The following is a 20,378-nucleotide window of genomic DNA, read 5'->3' on the forward strand; positions in this document are numbered from 1 at the left end:
TCAAGCAGGAGAACTAGGAAGTAGAAGCACAGAGAGTGTACGAAATCTCACGAAAGCAGTAGATGAGGGTATTGACATGAACGAAGGTTTTGAATTAAGGCCTTGGAATCGACCAGAGTTTTTTGAACGATGCCTTGTGACTGTTGCCAAACGTGATTCATATCTCTCTTTCAGGGATTGGGTCTTCACAGCATTAAGTTGCTGTGCCGTAATATAGCAATGCTTCAGTTTAGTGAAAATAGGTCTTCAGCAGATAATAAGCAGAAATTTTGCAATAGAGCTATGAAACGCAAATAGCAAGCGACAAGAAAATGAAAGCTTCTGGGTCAAACAGAGAGGGGGAAATGTTGGAATCCATAAGGTTAGAGGATTTTTAAGAAATGGTTACAAAGAAGTATGTAGGCCTTAGACTGGAGTTTTGTTAGCATTGCAGAAAAGTTTCCCATGCAAGCAGAAAAAGTTTTCCATGCAAGCAGAAAAGTTTCCCAAGCAGTAGACGTGACAAATAACAATAGGCTTCTGTAGAATTGGCTTTAGGACGGCAACAAGATTATTTAATGTATATCTTTAGAAGGTTAGCATGAATAGAACTCTGTGCTTTGTCTCTTATCAACTAGTCTTTGTTTTAGCTACGATTACCTATGTTTTATAAGATTGGATAGAATTCTTGTCAAGATCTGTTTTCTGTGTCTGATTGGCTGAATTCTAGTCTGAGATGATTTTATGTATTGCTGTATGAGCCCTGTTGAAGGAGACATATTTTGGTGTGGATCAGTGAGCTGTCATGTCTCCATTTTGTATTTTGAGACTGATGTGCTGGAAATAAAAGCAAAAATCTCTTCACTGGTCTGGTTACCATGTTATCCATATTTGGATATTTTGCCGCGGCCTAGTGGGTTCCTTTTTTAAGGCGTGGGCTCCTGACACCATTGGACTTATACCTGTCCCGTCCCCCGCATATTGGTGCCTCGTGTGAGGACGTAGAATAGAAGAAAAACAAAGAAAAATCGTGGAAGTACCAGCTGCGGAGACCCAAGTGTTAACAAGGAGCACACTGTATCATCTCTCCCGCCGAAGCCAAGAAAATTGTAAGTAACTTATCTCGGGAGAGCGCTTGGGTGACGTTGGGAGGCAAAATAGCGAAAAAGAAAATTATTAAAAGAACACAAAAATGGGAACGAATTTATCAAAATTTGAATGGGATGTTTTTCATCAATTAGAGACAATGTTACAAGAAAAAGGTCACTCTGAAATTTCAAAAACTGAGCTTAAAAACTTACTTATCTGGGTTAAAGCGAATACGCAAGATTTAAATCTGCAGTCTGCTTTTACTTTTCATTTTGGGGATCAGATAAACTGGAGAATCTATAAACTAGTCTCTCTCAAAAAAGATGAAAGCTTAAGAGAACTTATGCCGGTTTGTAGAGCACTGTTGGAGCACTGTTTTAAACAAACTGATAATAATAAGATCAACTTGGACTCAGAAAACAAAGCTTCTGGTTCTGTCTCATTAAATTCCAGTAAACCGGAGACTGTGTGAGTATCGGAGAATGTTACAAGTGTTGTTGCAAATGCTGAAAGTATTGCTTTGAACTCTGTTGAACAAAATCTTTCTTCTCTCTCTCTGGGAAAAAATGAGACTCTTTTGGACTTTTCTTCGCGTTGTTCTGTTAATGTAAAAATATGTGACTCTTGTAAGGGGGATGGAACAAAGTGTGTAAAAGATGGAAATGAAAAAGTGACTGTACTTCCTAAAATTGTTTGTGCAGGGACACTGAAACCTGAATTGGATTCTGTTGGGCCTGGGGTGGAGGCTGAGGTGGCTTCTTCCACTCGGGAAATTGTGGTTCCGGGGAACTCTTTTTCACTTAAGCAAAAACATGGTTGTTCTGGTGTTTGTCAATCTATAGATACAGAGAAAGAAAAATTGGCTTTAAGGGTGGAGTCCTTTGAAAGGAAGAGATGGAAGAAACTCGCGACTGTGTTGTTGCTGAAATTCAAAAAGCTGGACTTGAAATCTCTGCAACGAAAATTCAACAAGTTTCACCTTAGAAGTACCTGGGATGGAAGATGATGGAAGACGATGGAAGACAACAATAATTCCACAGAAAATTCAGATCCGAACCAGAGTCAACAACCTACAAGAGTTACAACAACTTCTAGGAGAAATCAACTGGGTCAGACCGATGCTGGGAATCACCAATGATGAACTGAGTCCGCTCTTCCATTTGCTGAGAGGAAGTTGCGACATCACTTCGCCAAGAACTTTAACCCCTGAAGCTCGTGCTGCTCTCGACAAAGTCACAGAAGCTCTTCACAAAAGACAAGCTCATCGCTGCGTTCCTGAAAATCCTTTCTTTCTTGCAATCTTAGGAGAGAAGATGCAGCTTTGTGGTCTCATTTTCCAGTGGGATGCCACAGAACAAGATCCTTTGTTAATAATGGAATGGGTTTTTCCTCCCTACAGGTTTTCAAAGACCATTTGCTCAGTTTTAGAAATGATTGCATATATTATAATTAAGGCTAGAACCAGATTGTTAACTTTGGCAGGTCAAGAATGTTCAGTTATCTATTTGCCATTGAAAAATGATTATTTCAATTGGGCAATGCAAAATTCTGATGATTTACAATATGCATTCTTAGGTTTTCCAGGTGTTTGTTCCATACACTATCCAGCTCACAAACTACTGCAAGCAAAATTGAGTTTCAGAGAAAAACCTAAATTAAGTGAAGAACCTTTACATGCTGTGACTCTCTTCACTGATGGCTCTGGTAAAAGCCACAAGTCCGTTGTGACTTGGTTTAATCAAAAGACTGATGTTTGGGAATCTGATATTCAAACAGTAGAGGGATCCCCTCAAATTGTTGAGCTTGCTGCAGTAGTTTGAGCTTTTCAGCTGTTTCCTCAGCCTTTTAATTTGGTCACAGATTCTGCTTATGTTGCTAATGTAGTCAGGAGAATAGAAGGTTCCATTTTAAAGGATGTTAGTAATGAAACTTACATCGTTGGCTTTCATGTCTTTTTATAACTTTGCAATATAGAACTAATCCATATTTTGTTTCTCACATTAGGGCGCATTCTTCACTTCCTGGATTTTTAGTGGAAGGAAATGCAAGAGCGGACAAGCTGACAATGGTCATTTCTAACACATTGCCAAATATTTTTGAACAAGCAAAATTGAGTCATGCCTTTTTCCACCAAAATGCACAAGCACTCATGCGAATGTTCCAAATCACTAAAAGTCAAGCTAAAGCTATCATTCATACTTGCCCTGACTGTCAATTGGTACAACCTCCTGTTTCTACAGGAGCAATCAACCCCCGAGGCTTACAAAGCCTACAGTTGTGGCAAACAGGTGTTACTAAATAGCCTTCTTTTGGTAAATTTAAAAATATTCATGTTTCCATAGACACGTTCTCTGGTGCAGTTTTTGCTTCCCTTCACACAGGTGAAACTGGCAGCCATGCCTGTCATCATTTCCTGCAAGCTTTTGCTTAATTAGATAGACCCTAAGAAGTAAAAACTGACAATGGTCCCGCATACATATCTCAAAAATTGGCCACATTTTTAAATGAATGGGGTGTTCGACACATTTTTGGTATTCCCCACTCTCCCACAAGCCAAGCAATCATTGAAAGAACACATCAAACCTTAAAACGCATATTAGATCAACAGAGAGGGGGAACGGAAATCACCCCACAGATGAGACTGAGTAAGGCTTTGTATGGTTTTAATTTTCTAAATAGTTCAAGTACAGAACCAGATCCACCAATCTTTAGACACTTTTCAAATAGCACACAGGCAAAACTGAAAGAACATCCTCCTCTTCTAATTAGAAGCCCTGACTCTGGACAGATGGAAGGCCCGTTTCAATTAATAACGTGGGGCAAAGGGTATGCTTCTATTTCCACAGGTGCTGGAAGAATTAAGTGGGTTCCTGCCAAAAACGTCAAACCGTATCGCACTTCAGAACCTGTTGTCGAGCCTAGAACTGAGGAAGCGAGTACGCAGACGTGGACCGAATGGAAGGATCCCGGGTCTCGCCTGACGCCTCTTGTGCCTGACGTTCTTTGTGCATCGGTGGAACCCATGAACTCTGATTTTGTGCCAATGTTATTTATGAGTATACGAATTGAATGCTGAATGTTTGTTTAACAAAGCTAATTTTTGGCTGAAAATTTAGGTTATTGTTTTTGTTTAGAAAGAATTCTGCCAAAACTTAGTTCTTGAAAGAGATGGGGCAGAATCAAATGGTATACTTGTTTTGCTTGATTTTAATTGTTTTTTGTCGTGCAGATTTGCCTGTGGATCAACCGAAAACGAGTGTTTGGGTGACCTTAGCCAAGGCTGCCGGATCGGATACTATATGTCTGTCGAATTCGGAACCAGAAAAGCCTTTCTCAACCTGTTTGGTTGGTGTGCCAGTGAAAGAGTTTCCTTTGGTCAGAAAAGAATCCAATGGTAAACCAGGTGGAATTGACAATGGAAACAGTCCTTCCTTCAATTGGAACATTTGTTCGAAAAAACTTCTCAGGGCAGCAAATGTTTCAAACAGTTGGGATGTGTTTCTGGAGACGGACCAATATCCACGGCAATTGCCAAAAGGGTATTGGATCATTTGCGGAGACAGAGGTTGGCAAGGCATTCCAGCCCACCTTGAAGGTGGCCCTTGTAGCATTGGTATGCTTACCATAATTGCCCCCACTGCCAAAGCAGTGATGAAAAAGAAACAAAGGAAAACAAGAGCTGTTCCTCATTATGATGAGAACTGTCAGAGTGATTTTATGCCTTGGAATGCCACCAGAAGGCTTTCAGCAGGTATATTTCTACCCCAATTGGCTTCAGCTGTGGCATTGAGACAATTAGATCGAGTTGGATGTTGGCTGAGCAAACAAGCTAATGCCACATCCTCCGCAATCAGTGATATGTTGACCGATGTTGATAGTATTAGACATGCTACTCTTCAAAACAGAGCAGCCATTGATTTTCTCTTACTGGCAGAAGGACATGGTTGTGAGGAATTTGAAGGATTGGGTTGTATGAATTTGTCTGATCGTTCTGAATCCATTCACAAAAGCATTCAAAAGTTAAAGGATCTGACAGCCCAAATTAAAGAAGATGGAGGTTCCTGGTTGGATGATTTGTTTCAAAATTGGAGTTTTGCACCTTGGCTAAGGCAACTTTGCAAGATAGGTCTTTACATATTAGGTGTTCTAATACTGATATTGATAGTGGCACCTTGTATACTCTGTTGTCTTCGGCGAATGATGAACAAAACAGCCCGAGAAGTTTTTGTCATTCAAGCAGGAGAACTAGGAAGTAGAAGCACAGAGAGTGTACGAAATCTCACGAAAGCAGTAGATGAGGGTATTGACATGAACGAAGGTTTTGAATTAAGGCCTTGGAATCGACCAGAGTTTTTTGAACGATGCCTTGTGACTGTTGCCAAACGTGATTCATATCTCTCTTTCAGGGATTGGGTCTTCACAGCATTAAGTTGCTGTGCCGTAATATAGCAATGCTTCAGTTTAGTGAAAATAGGTCTTCAGCAGATAATAAGCAGAAATTTTGCAATAGAGCTATGAAACGCAAATAGCAAGCGACAAGAAAATGAAAGCTTCTGGGTCAAACAGAGAGGGGGAAATGTTGGAATCCATAAGGTTAGAGGATTTTTAAGAAATGGTTACAAAGAAGTATGTAGGCCTTAGACTGGAGTTTTGTTAGCATTGCAGAAAAGTTTCCCATGCAAGCAGAAAAAGTTTTCCATGCAAGCAGAAAAGTTTCCCAAGCAGTAGACGTGACAAATAACAATAGGCTTCTGTAGAATTGGCTTTAGGACGGCAACAAGATTATTTAATGTATATCTTTAGAAGGTTAGCATGAATAGAACTCTGTTCTTTGTCTCTTATCAACTAGTCTTTGTTTTAGCTACGATTACCTATGTTTTATAAGATTGGATAGAATTCTTGTCAAGATCTGTTTTCTGTGTCTGATTGGCTGAATTCTAGTCTGAGATGATTTTATGTATTGCTGTATGAGCCCTGTTGAAGGAGACATATTTTGGTGTGGATCAGTGAGCTGTCATGTCTCCATTTTGTATTTTGAGACTGATGTGCTGGAAATAAAAGCAAAAATCTCTTCACTGGTCTGGTTACCATGTTATCCATATTTGGATATTTTGCCGCGACCTAGTGGGTTCCTTTTTTAAGGCGTGGGCTCCTGACACCATTGGACTTATACCTGTCCCGTCCCCCGCATATTGGTGCCTCGTGTGAGGACGTAGAATAGAAGAAAAACAAAGAAAAATCGTGGAAGTACCAGCTGCGGAGACCCAAGTGTTAACAAGGAGCACACTGTATCATCTCTCCCGCCGAAGCCAAGAAAATTGTAAGTAACTTATCTCGGGAGAGCGCTTGGGTGACGTTGGGAGGCAAAATAGCGAAAAAGAAAATTATTAAAAGAACACAAAAATGGGAACGAATTTATCAAAATTTGAATGGGATGTTTTTCATCAATTAGAGACAATGTTACAAGAAAAAGGTCACTCTGAAATTTCAAAAACTGAGCTTAAAAACTTACTTATCTGGGTTAAAGCGAATACGCAAGATTTAAATCTGCAGTCTGCTTTTACTTTTCATTTTGGGGATCAGATAAACTGGAGAATCTATAAACTAGTCTCTCTCAAAAAAGATGAAAGCTTAAGAGAACTTATGCCGGTTTGTAGAGCACTGTTGGAGCACTGTTTTAAACAAACTGATAATAATAAGATCAACTTGGACTCAGAAAACAAAGCTTCTGGTTCTGTCTCATTAAATTCCAGTAAACCGGAGACTGTGTGAGTATCGGAGAATGTTACAAGTGTTGTTGCAAATGCTGAAAGTATTGCTTTGAACTCTGTTGAACAAAATCTTTCTTCTCTCTCTCTGGGAAAAAATGAGACTCTTTTGGACTTTTCTTCGCGTTGTTCTGTTAATGTAAAAATATGTGACTCTTGTAAGGGGGATGGAACAAAGTGTGTAAAAGATGGAAATGAAAAAGTGACTGTACTTCCTAAAATTGTTTGTGCAGGGACACTGAAACCTGAATTGGATTCTGTTGGGCCTGGGGTGGAGGCTGAGGTGGCTTCTTCCACTCGGGAAATTGTGGTTCCGGGGAACTCTTTTTCAGTTAAGCAAAAACATGGTTGTTCTGGTGTTTGTCAATCTATAGATACAGAGAAAGAAAAATTGGCTTTAAGGGTGGAGTCCTTTGAAAGGAAGAGATGGAAGAAACTGGCGACTGTGTTGTTGCTGAAATTCAAAAAGCTGGACTTGAAATCTCTGCAACGAAAATTCAACAAGTTTCACCTTAGAAGTACCTGGGATGGAAGATGATGGAAGACGATGGAAGACAACAATAATTCCACAGAAAATTCAGATCCGAACCAGAGTCAACAACCTACAAGAGTTACAACAACTTCTAGGAGAAATCAACTGGGTCAGACCGATGCTGGGAATCACCAATGATGAACTGAGTCCGCTCTTCCATTTGCTGAGAGGAAGTTGCGACATCACTTCGCCAAGAACTTTAACCCCTGAAGCTCGTGCTGCTCTCGACAAAGTCACAGAAGCTCTTCACAAAAGACAAGCTCATCGCTGCGTTCCTGAAAATCCTTTCTTTCTTGCAATCTTAGGAGAGAAGATGCAGCTTTGTGGTCTCATTTTCCAGTGGGATGCCACAGAACAAGATCCTTTGTTAATAATGGAATGGGTTTTTCCTCCCTACAGGTTTTCAAAGACCATTTGCTCAGTTTTAGAAATGATTGCATATATTATAATTAAGGCTAGAACCAGATTGTTAACTTTGGCAGGTCAAGAATGTTCAGTTATCTATTTGCCATTGAAAAATGATTATTTCAATTGGGCAATGCAAAATTCTGATGATTTACAATATGCATTCTTAGGTTTTCCAGGTGTTTGTTCCATACACTATCCAGCTCACAAACTACTGCAAGCAAAATTGAGTTTCAGAGAAAAACCTAAATTAAGTGAAGAACCTTTACATGCTGTGACTCTCTTCACTGATGGCTCTGGTAAAAGCCACAAGTCCGTTGTGACTTGGTTTAATCAAAAGACTGATGTTTGGGAATCTGATATTCAAACAGTAGAGGGATCCCCTCAAATTGTTGAGCTTGCTGCAGTAGTTTGAGCTTTTCAGCTGTTTCCTCAGCCTTTTAATTTGGTCACAGATTCTGCTTATGTTGCTAATGTAGTCAGGAGAATAGAAGGTTCCATTTTAAAGGATGTTAGTAATGAAACTTACATCGTTGGCTTTCATGTCTTTTTATAACTTTGCAATATAGAACTAATCCATATTTTGTTTCTCACATTAGGGCGCATTCTTCACTTCCTGGATTTTTAGTGGAAGGAAATGCAAGAGCGGACAAGCTGACAATGGTCATTTCTAACACATTGCCAAATATTTTTGAACAAGCAAAATTGAGTCATGCCTTTTTCCACCAAAATGCACAAGCACTCATGCGAATGTTCCAAATCACTAAAAGTCAAGCTAAAGCTATCATTCATACTTGCCCTGACTGTCAATTGGTACAACCTCCTGTTTCTACAGGAGCAATCAACCCCCAAGGCTTACAAAGCCTACAGTTGTGGCAAACAGGTGTTACTAAATAGCCTTCTTTTGGTAAATTTAAAAATATTCATGTTTCCATAGACACATTCTCTGGTGCAGTTTTTGCTTCCCTTCACACAGGTGAAACTGGCAGCCATGCCTGTCATCATTTCCTGCAAGCTTTTGCTTCATTGGGTATACCCCAAGAAGTAAAAACTGACAATGGTCCCGCATACATATCTCAAAAATTGGCCACATTTTTAAATGAATGGGGTGTTCGACACATTTTTGGTATTCCCCACTCTCCCACAAGCCAAGCAATCATTGAAAGAACACATCAAACCTTAAAACGCATATTAGATCAACAGAGAGGGGGAACGGAAATCACCCCACAGATGAGACTGAGTAAGGCTTTGTATGGTTTTAATTTTCTAAATAGTTCAAGTACAGAACCAGATCCACCAATCTTTAGACACTTTTCAAATAGCACACAGGCAAAACTGAAAGAACATCCTCCTCTTCTAATTAGAAACCCTGACTCTGGACAGATGGAAGGCCCGTTTCAATTAATAACGTGGGGCAAAGGGTATGCTTCTATTTCCACAGGTGCTGGAAGAATTAAGTGGGTTCCTGCCAAAAACGTCAAACCGTATCGCACTTCAGAACCTGTTGTCGAGCCTAGAACTGAGGAAGCGAGTACGCAGACGTGGACCGAATGGAAGGATCCCGGGTCTCGCCTGACGCCTCTTGGGCCTGACGTTCTTTGTGCATCGGTGGAACCCATGAACTCTGATTTTGTGCCAATGTTATTTATGAGTATACGAATTGAATGCTGAATGTTTGTTTAACAAAGCTAATTTTTGGCTGAAAATTTAGGTTATTGTTTTTGTTTAGAAAGAATTCTGCCAAAACTTAGTTCTTGAAAGAGATGGGGCAGAATCAAATGGTATACTTGTTTTGCTTGATGTTAATTGTTTTTTGTCGTGCAGATTTGCCTGTGGATCAACCGAAAACCATGTTTGGGTGACCTTAGCCAAGGCTGCCAGATCGGATACTATATGTCTGTCTAATTCGGAACCAGAAAAGCCTTTCTCAACCTGTTTGGTTGGTGTGCCAGTGAAAGAGTTTCCTTTGGTCAGAAAAGAATCCAATGGTAAACCAGGTGGAATTGACAATGGAAACAGTCCTTCCTTCAATTGGAACATTTGTTCGAAAAAACTTCTCAGGGCAGCAAATGTTTCAAACAGTTGGGATGTGTTTCTGGAGACGGACCAATATCCACGGCAATTGCCAAAAGGGTATTGGATCATTTGCGGAGACAGAGGTTGGCAAGGCATTCCAGCCCACCTTGAAGGTGGCCCTTGTAGCATTGGTATGCTTACCATAATTGCCCCCACTGCCAAAGCAGTGATGAAAAAGAAACAAAGGAAAACAAGAGCTGTTCCTCATTATGATGAGAACTGTCAGAGTGATTTTATGCCTTGGAATGCCGCCAGAAGGCTTTCAGCAGGTATATTTCTACCCCAATTGGCTTCAGCTGTGGCATTGAGACAATTAGATCGAGTTGGATGTTGGCTGAGCAAACAAGCTAATGCCACATCCTCCGCAATCAGTGATATGTTGACCGATGTTGATAGTATTAGACATGCTACTCTTCAAAACAGAGCAGCCATTGATTTTCTTTTACTGGCACAAGGACATGGTTGTGAGGAATTTGAAGGATTGTGTTGTATGAATTTGTCTGATCGTTCTGAATCCATTCACAAAAGCATTCAAAAATTAAAGGATCTGACAGCCCAAATTAAAGAAGATGGAGGTTCCTGGTTGGATGATTTGTTTCAAAATTGGAGTTTTGCACCTTGGCTAAGGCAACTTTGCAAGATAGGTCTTTACATATTAGGTGTTCTAATACTGATATTGATAGTGGCACCTTGTATACTCTGTTGTCTTCGGCGAATGATGAACAAAACAGCCCGAGAAGTTTTTGTCATTCAAGCAGGAGAATTAGGAAGTAGAAGCACAGAGAGTGTACGAAATCTCACGAAAGCAGTAGATGAGGGTATTGACATGAACGAAGGTTTTGAATTAAGGCCTTGGAATCGACCAGAGTTTTTTGAACGATGCCTTGTGACTGTTGCCAAACGTGATTCATATCTCTCTTTCAGGGATTGGGTCTTCACAGCATTAAGTTGCTGTGCCATAATATAGCAATGCTTCAGTTAAGTGAAAATAGGTCTTCAGCAGATAATAAGCAGAAATTTTGCAATAGAGCTATGAAACGCAAATAGCAAGCGACAAGAAAATGAAAGCTTCTGGGTCAAACAGAGAGGGGGAAATGTTGGAATCCATAAGGTTAGAGGATTTTTAAGAAATGGTTACAAAGAAGTATGTAGGCCTTAGACTGGAGTTTTGTTAGCATTGCAGAAAAGTTTCCCATGCAAGCAGAAAAAGTTTTCCATGCAAGCAGAAAAGTTTCCCAAGCAGTAGACGTGACAAATAACAATAGGCTTCTGTAGAATTGGCTTTAGGACGGCAACAAGGTTATTTAATGTATATCTTTAGAAGGTTAGCATGAATAGAACTCTGTTCTTTGTCTCTTATCAACTAGTCTTTGTTTTAGCTACGATTACCTATGTTTTATAAGATTGGATAGAATGCTTGTCAAGATGTGTTTTCTGTGTCTGATTGGCTGAATTCTAGTCTGAGATGATTTTATGTATTGCTGTATGAGCCCTGTTGAAGGAGACATTTTTTGGTGTGGATCAGTGAGCTGTCATGTCTCCATTTTGTATTTTGAGACTGATGTGCTGGAAATAAAAGCAAAAATCTCTTCACTGGTCTGGTTACCATGTTATCCATATTTGGATATTTTGCCGCGGCCTAGTGGGTTCCTTTTTTAAGGCGTGGGTTCCTGACACTATTGGACTTATACCTGTCCCGTCCCCCGCATATTGGTGCCTCGTGTGAGGACGTAGAATAGAAGAAAAACAAAGAAAAATCGTGGAAGTACCAGCTGCGGAGACCCAAGTGTTAACAAGGAGCACACTGTATCATCTCTCCCGCCGAAGCCAAGAAAATTGTAAGTAACTTATCTCGGGAGAGCGCTTGGGTGACGTTGGGAGGCAAAATAGCGAAAAAGAAAATTATTAAAAGAACACAGAAATGGGAACGAATTTATCAAAAGTTGAATGGGATGTTTTTCATCAATTAGAGGCAATGTTACAAGAAAAAGGTCACTCTGAAATTTCAAAAACTGAGCTTAAAAACTTACTTATCTGGGTTAAAGCGAATACGCAAGATTTAAATCTGCAGTCTGCTTTTACTTTTCATTTTTGGGATCAGATAAACTGGAGAATCTATAATCTAGTCTCTCTCAAAAAAGATGAAAGCTTAAGAGAACTTATGCCAGTTTGTAGAGCGCTGTTGGAGCGCTGTTTTAAACAAACTGATAATAATAAGATCAACTTGGACTCAGAAAACAAAGCTTCTGGTTCTGTCTCATTAAATTCCAGTAAACCGGAGACTGTGTGAGTATCGGAGAATGTTACAAGTGTTGTTGCAAATGCTGAAAGTATTGCTTTGAACTCTGTTGAACAAAATCTTTCTTCTCTCTCTCTGGGAAAAAATGAGACTCTTTTGGACTTTTCTTCGCGTTGTTCTGTTAATGTAAAAATATGTGACTCTTGTAAGGGGGATGGAACAAAGTGTGTAAAAGATGGAAATGAAAAAGTGACTGTACTTCCTAAAATTGTTTGTGCAGGGACACTGAAACCTGAATTGGATTCTGTTGGGCCTGGGGTGGAGGCTGAGGTGGCTTCTTCCACTCGGGAAATTGTGGTTCCGGGGAACTCTTTTTCACTTTAGCAAAAACATGGTTGTTCTGGTGTTTGTCAATCTATAGATACAGAGAAAGAAAAATTGGCTTTAAGGGTGGAGTCCTTTGAAAGGAAGAGATGGAAGAAACTCGCGACTGTGTTGTTGCTGAAATTCAAAAAGCTGGACTTGAAATCTCTGCAACGAAAATTCAACAAGTTTCACCTTAGAAGTACCTGGGATGGAAGATGATGGAAGACGATGGAAGACGACAATAATACCACAGAAAATTCAGATCCGAACCAGAGTCAACAACCTACAAGAGTTACAACAACTTCTAGGAGAAATCAACTGGGTCAGACCGATGGTGGGAATCACCAATGATGAACTGAGTCCGCTCTTCCATTTGCTGAGAGGAAGTTGCGACATCACTTCGCCAAGAACTTTAACCCCTGAAGCTCGTGCTGCTCTCGACAAAGTCACAGAAGCTCTTCAAAAAAGACAAGCTCATCCCTGCGTTCCTGAAAATCCTTTCTTTCTTGCAATCTTAGGAGAGAAGATGCAGCTTTGTGGTCTCATTTTCCAGTGGGATGCCACAGAACAAGATCCTTTGTTAATAATGGAATGGGTTTTTCCTCCCTACAGGTTTTCAAAGACCATTTGCTCAGTTTTAGAAATGATTGCATACATTATAATTAAGGCTAGAACCAGATTGTTAACTTTGGCAGGTCAAGAATGTTCAGTTATCTATTTGCCATTGAAAAATGATTATTTCAATTGGGCAATGCAAAATTCTGATGATTTACAATATGCATTCTTAGGTTTTCCAGGTGTTTGTTCCATACACTATCCAGCTCACAAACTACTGCAAGCAAAATTGAGTTTCAGAGAAAAACCTAAATTAAGTGAAGAACCTTTACATGCTGTGACTCTCTTCACTGATGGCTCTGGTAAAAGCCACAAGTCCGTTGTGACTTGGTTTAATCAAAAGACTGATGTTTGGGAATCTGATATTCAAACAGTAGAGGGATCCCCTCAAATTGTTGAGCTTGCTGCAGTAGTTTGAGCTTTTCAGCTGTTTCCTCAGCCTTTTAATTTGGTCACAGATTCTGCTTATGTTGCTAATGTAGTCAGGAGAATAGAAGGTTCCATTTTAAAGGATGTTAGTAATGAAACTGTACATCGTTGGCTTTCATGTCTTTTTATAACTTTGCAATATAGAACTAATCCATATTTTGTTTCTCACATTAGGGCGCATTCTTCACTTCCTGGATTTTTAGTGGAAGGAAATGCAAGAGCGGACAAGCTGACAATGGTCATTTCTAACACATTGCCAAATATTTTTGAACAAGCAAAATTGAGTCATGCCTTTTTCCACCAAAATGCACAAGCACTCATGCGAATGTTCCAAATCACTAAAAGTCAAGCTAAAGCTATCATTCATACTTGCCCTGACTGTCAATTGGTACAACCTCCTGTTTCTACAGGAGCAATCAACCCCCGAGGCTTACAAAGCCTACAGTTGTGGCAAACAGGTGTTACTAAATAGCCTTCTTTTGGTAAATTTAAAAATATTCATGTTTCCATAGACACGTTCTCTGGTGCAGTTTTTGCTTCCCTTCACACAGGTGAAACTGGCAGCCATGCCTGTCATCATTTCCTGCAAGCTTTTGCTTCATTGGGTATACCCCAAGAAGTAAAAACTGACAATGGTCCCGCATACATATCTCAAAAATTGGCCACATTTTTAAATGAATGGGGTGTTCGACACATTTTTGGTATTCCCCACTCTCCCACAAGCCAAGCAATCATTGAAAGAACACATCAAACCTTAAAACGCATATTAGATCAACAGAGAAGGGGAACGGAAATCACCCCACAGATGAGACTGAGTAAGGCTTTGTATGGTTTTAATTTTCTAAATAGTTCAAGTACAGAACCAGATCCACCAATCTTTAGACACTTTTCAAATAGCACACAGGCAAAACTGAAAGAACATCCTCCTCTTCTAATTAGAAACCCTGACTCTGGACAGATGGAAGGCCCGTTTCAATTAATAACGTGGGGCAAAGGGTATGCTTCTATTTCCACAGGTGCTGGAAGAATTAAGTGGGTTCCTGCCAAAAACGTCAAACCGTATCGCACTTCAGAACCTGTTGTCGAGCCTAGAACTGAGGAAGCGAGTACGCAGACGTGGACCGAATGGAAGGATCCCGGGTCTCGCCTGACGCCTCTTGTGCCTGACGTTCTTTGTGCATCGGTGGAACCCATGAACTCTGATTTTGTGCCAATGTTATTTATGAGTATACGAATTGAATGCTGAATGTTTGTCTAACGAAGCAAATTTTTGGCTGAAAATTTCGGTTATTGTTTTTGTTTAGAAAGAATTCTGCCAAAACTTAGTTCTTGAAAGAGATGGGGCAGAATCAAATGGTATACTTGTTTTGCTTGATTTTAATTGTTTTTTGTCGTGCAGATTTGCCTGTGGATCAACCGAAAACGAGTGTTTGGGTGACCTTAGCCAAGGCTGCCGGATCGGATACTATATGTCTGTCTAATTCGGAACCAGAAAAGCCTTTCTCAACCTGTTTGGTTGGTGTGCCAGTGAAAGAGTTTCCTTTGGTCAGAAAAGAATCCAATGGTAAACCAGGTGGAATTGACAATGGAAACAGTCCTTCCTTCAATTGGAACATTTGGTCCAACAAACTTCTCAGGGCAGCAAATGTTTCAAACAGTTGGGATGTGTTTCTGGAGACGGACCAATATCCACGGCAATTGCCAAAAGGGTATTGGATCATTTGCGGAGACAGAGGTTGGCAAGGCATTCCAGCCCACCTTGAAGGTGGCCCTTGTAGCATTGGTATGCTTACCATAATTGCCCCCACTGCCAAAGCAGTGATGAAAAAGAAACAAAGGAAAACAAGAGCTGTTCCTCATTATGATGAGAACTGTCAGAGTGATTTTATGCCTTGGAATGCCGCCAGAAGGGTTTCAGCAGGTATATTTCTACCCCAATTGGCTTCAGCTGTGGCATTGAGACAATTAGATCGAGTTGGATGTTGGCTGAGCAAACAAGCTAATGCCACATCCTCCGCAATCAGTGATATGTTGACCGATGTTGATAGTATTAGACATGCTACTCTTCAAAACAGAGCAGCCATTGATTTTCTTTTACTGGCACAAGGACATGGTTGTGAGGAATTTGAAGGATTGTGTTGTATGAATTTGTCTGATCGTTCTGAATCCATTCACAAAAGCATTCAAAAATTAAAGGATCTGACAGCCCAAATTAAAGAAGATGGAGGTTCCTGGTTGGATGATTTGTTTCAAAATTGGAGTTTTGCACCTTGGCTAAGGCAACTTTGCAAGATAGGTCTTTACATATTAGGTGTTCTAATACTGATATTGATAGTGGCACCTTGTATACTCTGTTGTCTTCGGCGAATTATGAACAAAACAGCCCGAGAAGTTTTTGTCATTCAAGCAGGAGAACTAGGAAGTAGAAGCACAGAGAGTGTACGAAATCTCACGAAAGCAGTAGATGAGGGTATTGACATGAACGAAGGTTTTGAATTAAGGCCTTGGAATCGACCAGAGTTTTTTGAACGATGCCTTGTGACTGTTGCCAAACGTGATTCATATCTCTCTTTCAGGGATTGGGTCTTCACAGCATTAAGTTGCTGTGCCGTAATATAGCAATGCTTCAGTTTAGTGAAAATAGGTCTTCAGCAGATAATAAGCAGAAATTTTGCAATAGAGCTATGAAACGCAAATAGCAAGCGACAAGAAAATGAAAGCTTCTGGGTCAAACAGAGAGGGGGAAATGTTGGAATCCATAAGGTTAGAGGATTTTTAAGAAATGGTTACAAAGAAGTATGTAGGCCTTAGACTGGAGTTTTGTTAGCATTGCAGAAAAGTTTCCCATGCAAGCAGAAAAAGTTTTCCATGCAAGCAGAAAAGTTTCCCAAGCAGTAGACGTGACAAATAACAATAGGCTTCTGTAGAATTGGCTTTAGGACGGCAACAAGGTTATTTAATGTATATCTTTAGAAGGTTAGCATGAATAGAACTCTGTTCTTTGTCTCTTATCAACTAGTCTTTGTTTTAGCTACGATTACCTATGTTTTATAAGATTGGATAGAATGCTTGTCAAGATGTGTTTTCTGTGTCTGATTGGCTGAATTCTAGTCTGAGATGATTTTATGTATTGCTGTATGAGCCCTGTTGAAGGAGACATTTTTTGGTGTGGATCAGTGAGCTGTCATGTCTCCATTTTGTATTTTGAGACTGATGTGCTGGAAATAAAAGCAAAAATCTCTTCACTGGTCTGGTTACCATGTTATCCATATTTGGATATTTTGCCGCGGCCTAGTGGGTTCCTTTTTTAAGGCGTGGGTTCCTGACACTATTGGACTTATACCTGTCCCGTCCCCCGCATATTGGTGCCTCGTGTGAGGACGTAGAATAGAAGAAAAACAAAGAAAAATCGTGGAAGTACCAGCTGCGGAGACCCAAGTGTTAACAAGGAGCACACTGTATCATCTCTCCCGCCGAAGCCAAGAAAATTGTAAGTAACTTATCTTGGGAGAGCGCTTGGGTGACGTTGGGAGGCAAAATAGCGAAAAAGAAAATTATTAAAAGAACACAAAAATGGGAACGAATTTATCAAAAGTTGAATGGGATGTTTTTCATCAATTAGAGACAATGTTACAAGAAAAAGGTCACTCTGAAATTTCAAAAACTGAGCTTAAAAACTTACTTATCTGGGTTAAAGCGAATACGCAAGATTTAAATCTGCAGTCTGCTTTTACTTTTCATTTTTGGGATCAGATAAACTGGAGAATCTATAAACTAGTCTCTCTCAAAAAAGATGAAAGCTTAAGAGAACTTATGCCGGTTTGTAGAGCGCTGTTGGAGCACTGTTTTAAACAAACTGATAATAATAAGATCAACTTGGACTCAGAAAACAAAGCTTCTGGTTCTGTCTCATTAAATTCCAGTAAACCGGAGACTGTGTGAGTATTGGAGAATGTTACAAGTGTTGTTGCAAATGCTGAAAGTATTGCTTTGAACTCTGTTGAACAAAATCTTTCTCCTCTCTCTCTGGGAAAAAATGAGACTCCTTTGGACTTTTCTTCGCGTTGTTCTGTTAATGTAAAAATATGTGACTCTTGTAAGGGGGATGGAACAAAGTGTGTAAAAGATGGAAATGAAAAAGTGACTGTACTTCCTAAAATTGTTTGTGCAGGGACACTGAAACCTGAATTGGATTCTGTTGGGCCTGGGGTGGAGGCTGAGGTGGCTTCTTCCACTCGGGAAATTGTGGTTCCGGGGAACTCTTTTTCACTTAAGCAAAAACATGGTTGTTCTGGTGTTTGTCAATCTATAGATACAGAGAAAGAAAAATTGGCTTTAAGGGTGGAGTCCTTTGAAAGGAAGAGATGGAAGAAACTCGCGACTGTGTTGTTGCTGAAATTCAAAAAGCTGGACTTGAAATCTCTGCAACGAAAATTCAACAAGTTTCACCTTAGAAGTGCCTGGGATGGAAGATGATGGAAGACGATGGAAGACGACAATAATACCACAGAAAATTCAGATCCGAACCAGAGTCAACAACCTACAAGAGTTACAACAACTTCTAGGAGAAATCAACTGGGTCAGACCGATGGTGGGAATCACCAATGATGAACTGAGTCCGCTCTTCCATTTGCTGAGAGGAAGTTGCGACATCACTTCGCCAAGAACTTTAACCCCTGAAGCTCGTGCTGCTCTCGACAAAGTCACAGAAGCTCTTCAAAAAAGACAAGCTCATCCCTGCGTTCCTGAAAATCCTTTCTTTCTTGCAATCTTAGGAGAGAAGATGCAGCTTTGTGGTCTCATTTTCCAGTGGGATGCCACAGAACAAGATCCTTTGTTAATAATGGAATGGGTTTTTCCTCCCTACAGGTTTTCAAAGACCATTTGCTCAGTTTTAGAAATGATTGCATACATTATAATTAAGGCTAGAACCAGATTGTTAACTTTGGCAGGTCAAGAATGTTCAGTTATCTATTTGCCATTGAAAAATGATTATTTCAATTGGGCAATGCAAAATTCTGATGATTTACAATATGCATTCTTAGGTTTTCCAGGTGTTTGTTCCATACACTATCCAGCTCACAAACTACTGCAAGCAAAATTGAGTTTCAGAGAAAAACCTAAATTAAGTGAAGAACCTTTACATGCTGTGACTCTCTTCACTGATGGCTCTGGTAAAAGCCACAAGTCCGTTGTGACTTGGTTTAATCAAAAGACTGATGTTTGGGAATCTGATATTCAAACAGTAGAGGGATCCCCTCAAATTGTTGAGCTTGCTGCAGTAGTTTGAGCTTTTCAGCTGTTTCCTCAGCCTTTTAATTTGGTCACAGATTCTGCTTATGTTGCTAATGTAGTCAGGAGAATAGAAGGTTCCATTTTAAAGGATGTTAGTAATGAAACTTACATCGTTGGCTTTCAGGTCTTTTTATAACTTTGCAATATAGAACTAATCCATATTTTGTTTCTCACATTAGGGCGCATTCTTCACTTCCTGGATTTTTAGTGGAAGGAAATGCAAGAGCGGACAAGCTGACAATGGTCATTTCTAACACATTGCCAAATATTTTTGAACAAGCAAAATTGAGTCATGCCTTTTTCCACCAAAATGCACAAGCACTCATGCGAATGTTCCAAATCACTAAAAGTCAAGCTAAAGCTATCATTCATACTTGCCCTGACTGTCAATTGGTACAACCTCCTGTTTCTACAGGAGCAATCAACCCCCGAGGCTTACAAAGCCTACAGTTGTGGCAAACAGGTGTTACTAAATAGCCTTCTTTTGGTAAATTTAAAAATATTCATGTTTCCATAGACACGTTCTCTGGTGCAGTTTTTGCTTCCCTTCACACAGGTGAAACTGGCAGCCATGCCTGTCATCATTTCCTGCAAGCTTTTGCTTCATTGGGTATACCCCAAGAAGTAAAAACTGACAATGGTCCCGCATACATATCTCAAAAATTGGCCACATTTTTAAATGAATGGGGTGTTCGACACATTTTTGGTATTCCCCACTCTCCCACAAGCCAAGCAATCATTGAAAGAACACATCAAACCTTAAAACGCATATTAGATCAACAGAGAGGGGGAACGGAAATCACCCCACAGATGAGACTGAGTAAGGCTTTGTATGGTTTTAATTTTCTAAATAGTTCAAGTACAGAACCAGATCCACCAATCTTTAGACACTTTTCAAATAGCACACAGGCAAAACTGAAAGAACATCCTCCTCTTCTAATTAGAAACCCTGACTCTGGACAGATGGAAGGCCCGTTTCAATTAATAACGTGGGGCAAAGGGTATGCTTCTATTTCCACAGGTGCTGGAAGAATTAAGTGGGTTCCTGCCAAAAACGTCAAACCGTATCGCACTTCAGAACCTGTTGTCGAGCCTAGAACTGAGGAAGCGAGTACGCAGACGTGGACCGAATGGAAGGATCCCGGGTCTCGCCTGACGCCTCTTGTGCCTGACGTTCTTTGTGCATCGGTGGAACCCATGAACTCTGATTTTGTGCCAATGTTATTTATGAGTATACGAATTGAATGCTGAATGTTTGTTTAACAAAGCAAATTTTTGGCTGAAAATTTAGGTTATTGTTTTTGTTTAGAAAGAATTCTGCCAAAACTTAGTTCTTGAAAGAGATGGGGCAGAATCAAATGGTATACTTGTTTTGCTTGATTTTAATTGTTTTTTGTCGTGCAGATTTGCCTGTGGATCAACCGAAAACGAGTGTTTGGGTGACCTTAGCCAAGGCTGCCGGATCGGATACTATATGTCTGTCTAATTCGGAACCAGAAAAGCCTTTCTCAACCTGTTTGGTTGGTGTGCCAGTGAAAGAGTTTCCTTTGGTCAGAAAAGAATCCAATGGTAAACCAGGTGGAAT

This window comes from Melospiza melodia, chromosome W, assembly GCF_035770615.1.
Source record: "Melospiza melodia melodia isolate bMelMel2 chromosome W, bMelMel2.pri, whole genome shotgun sequence".
Classification (NCBI taxonomy): domain Eukaryota; kingdom Metazoa; phylum Chordata; class Aves; order Passeriformes; family Passerellidae; genus Melospiza; species Melospiza melodia.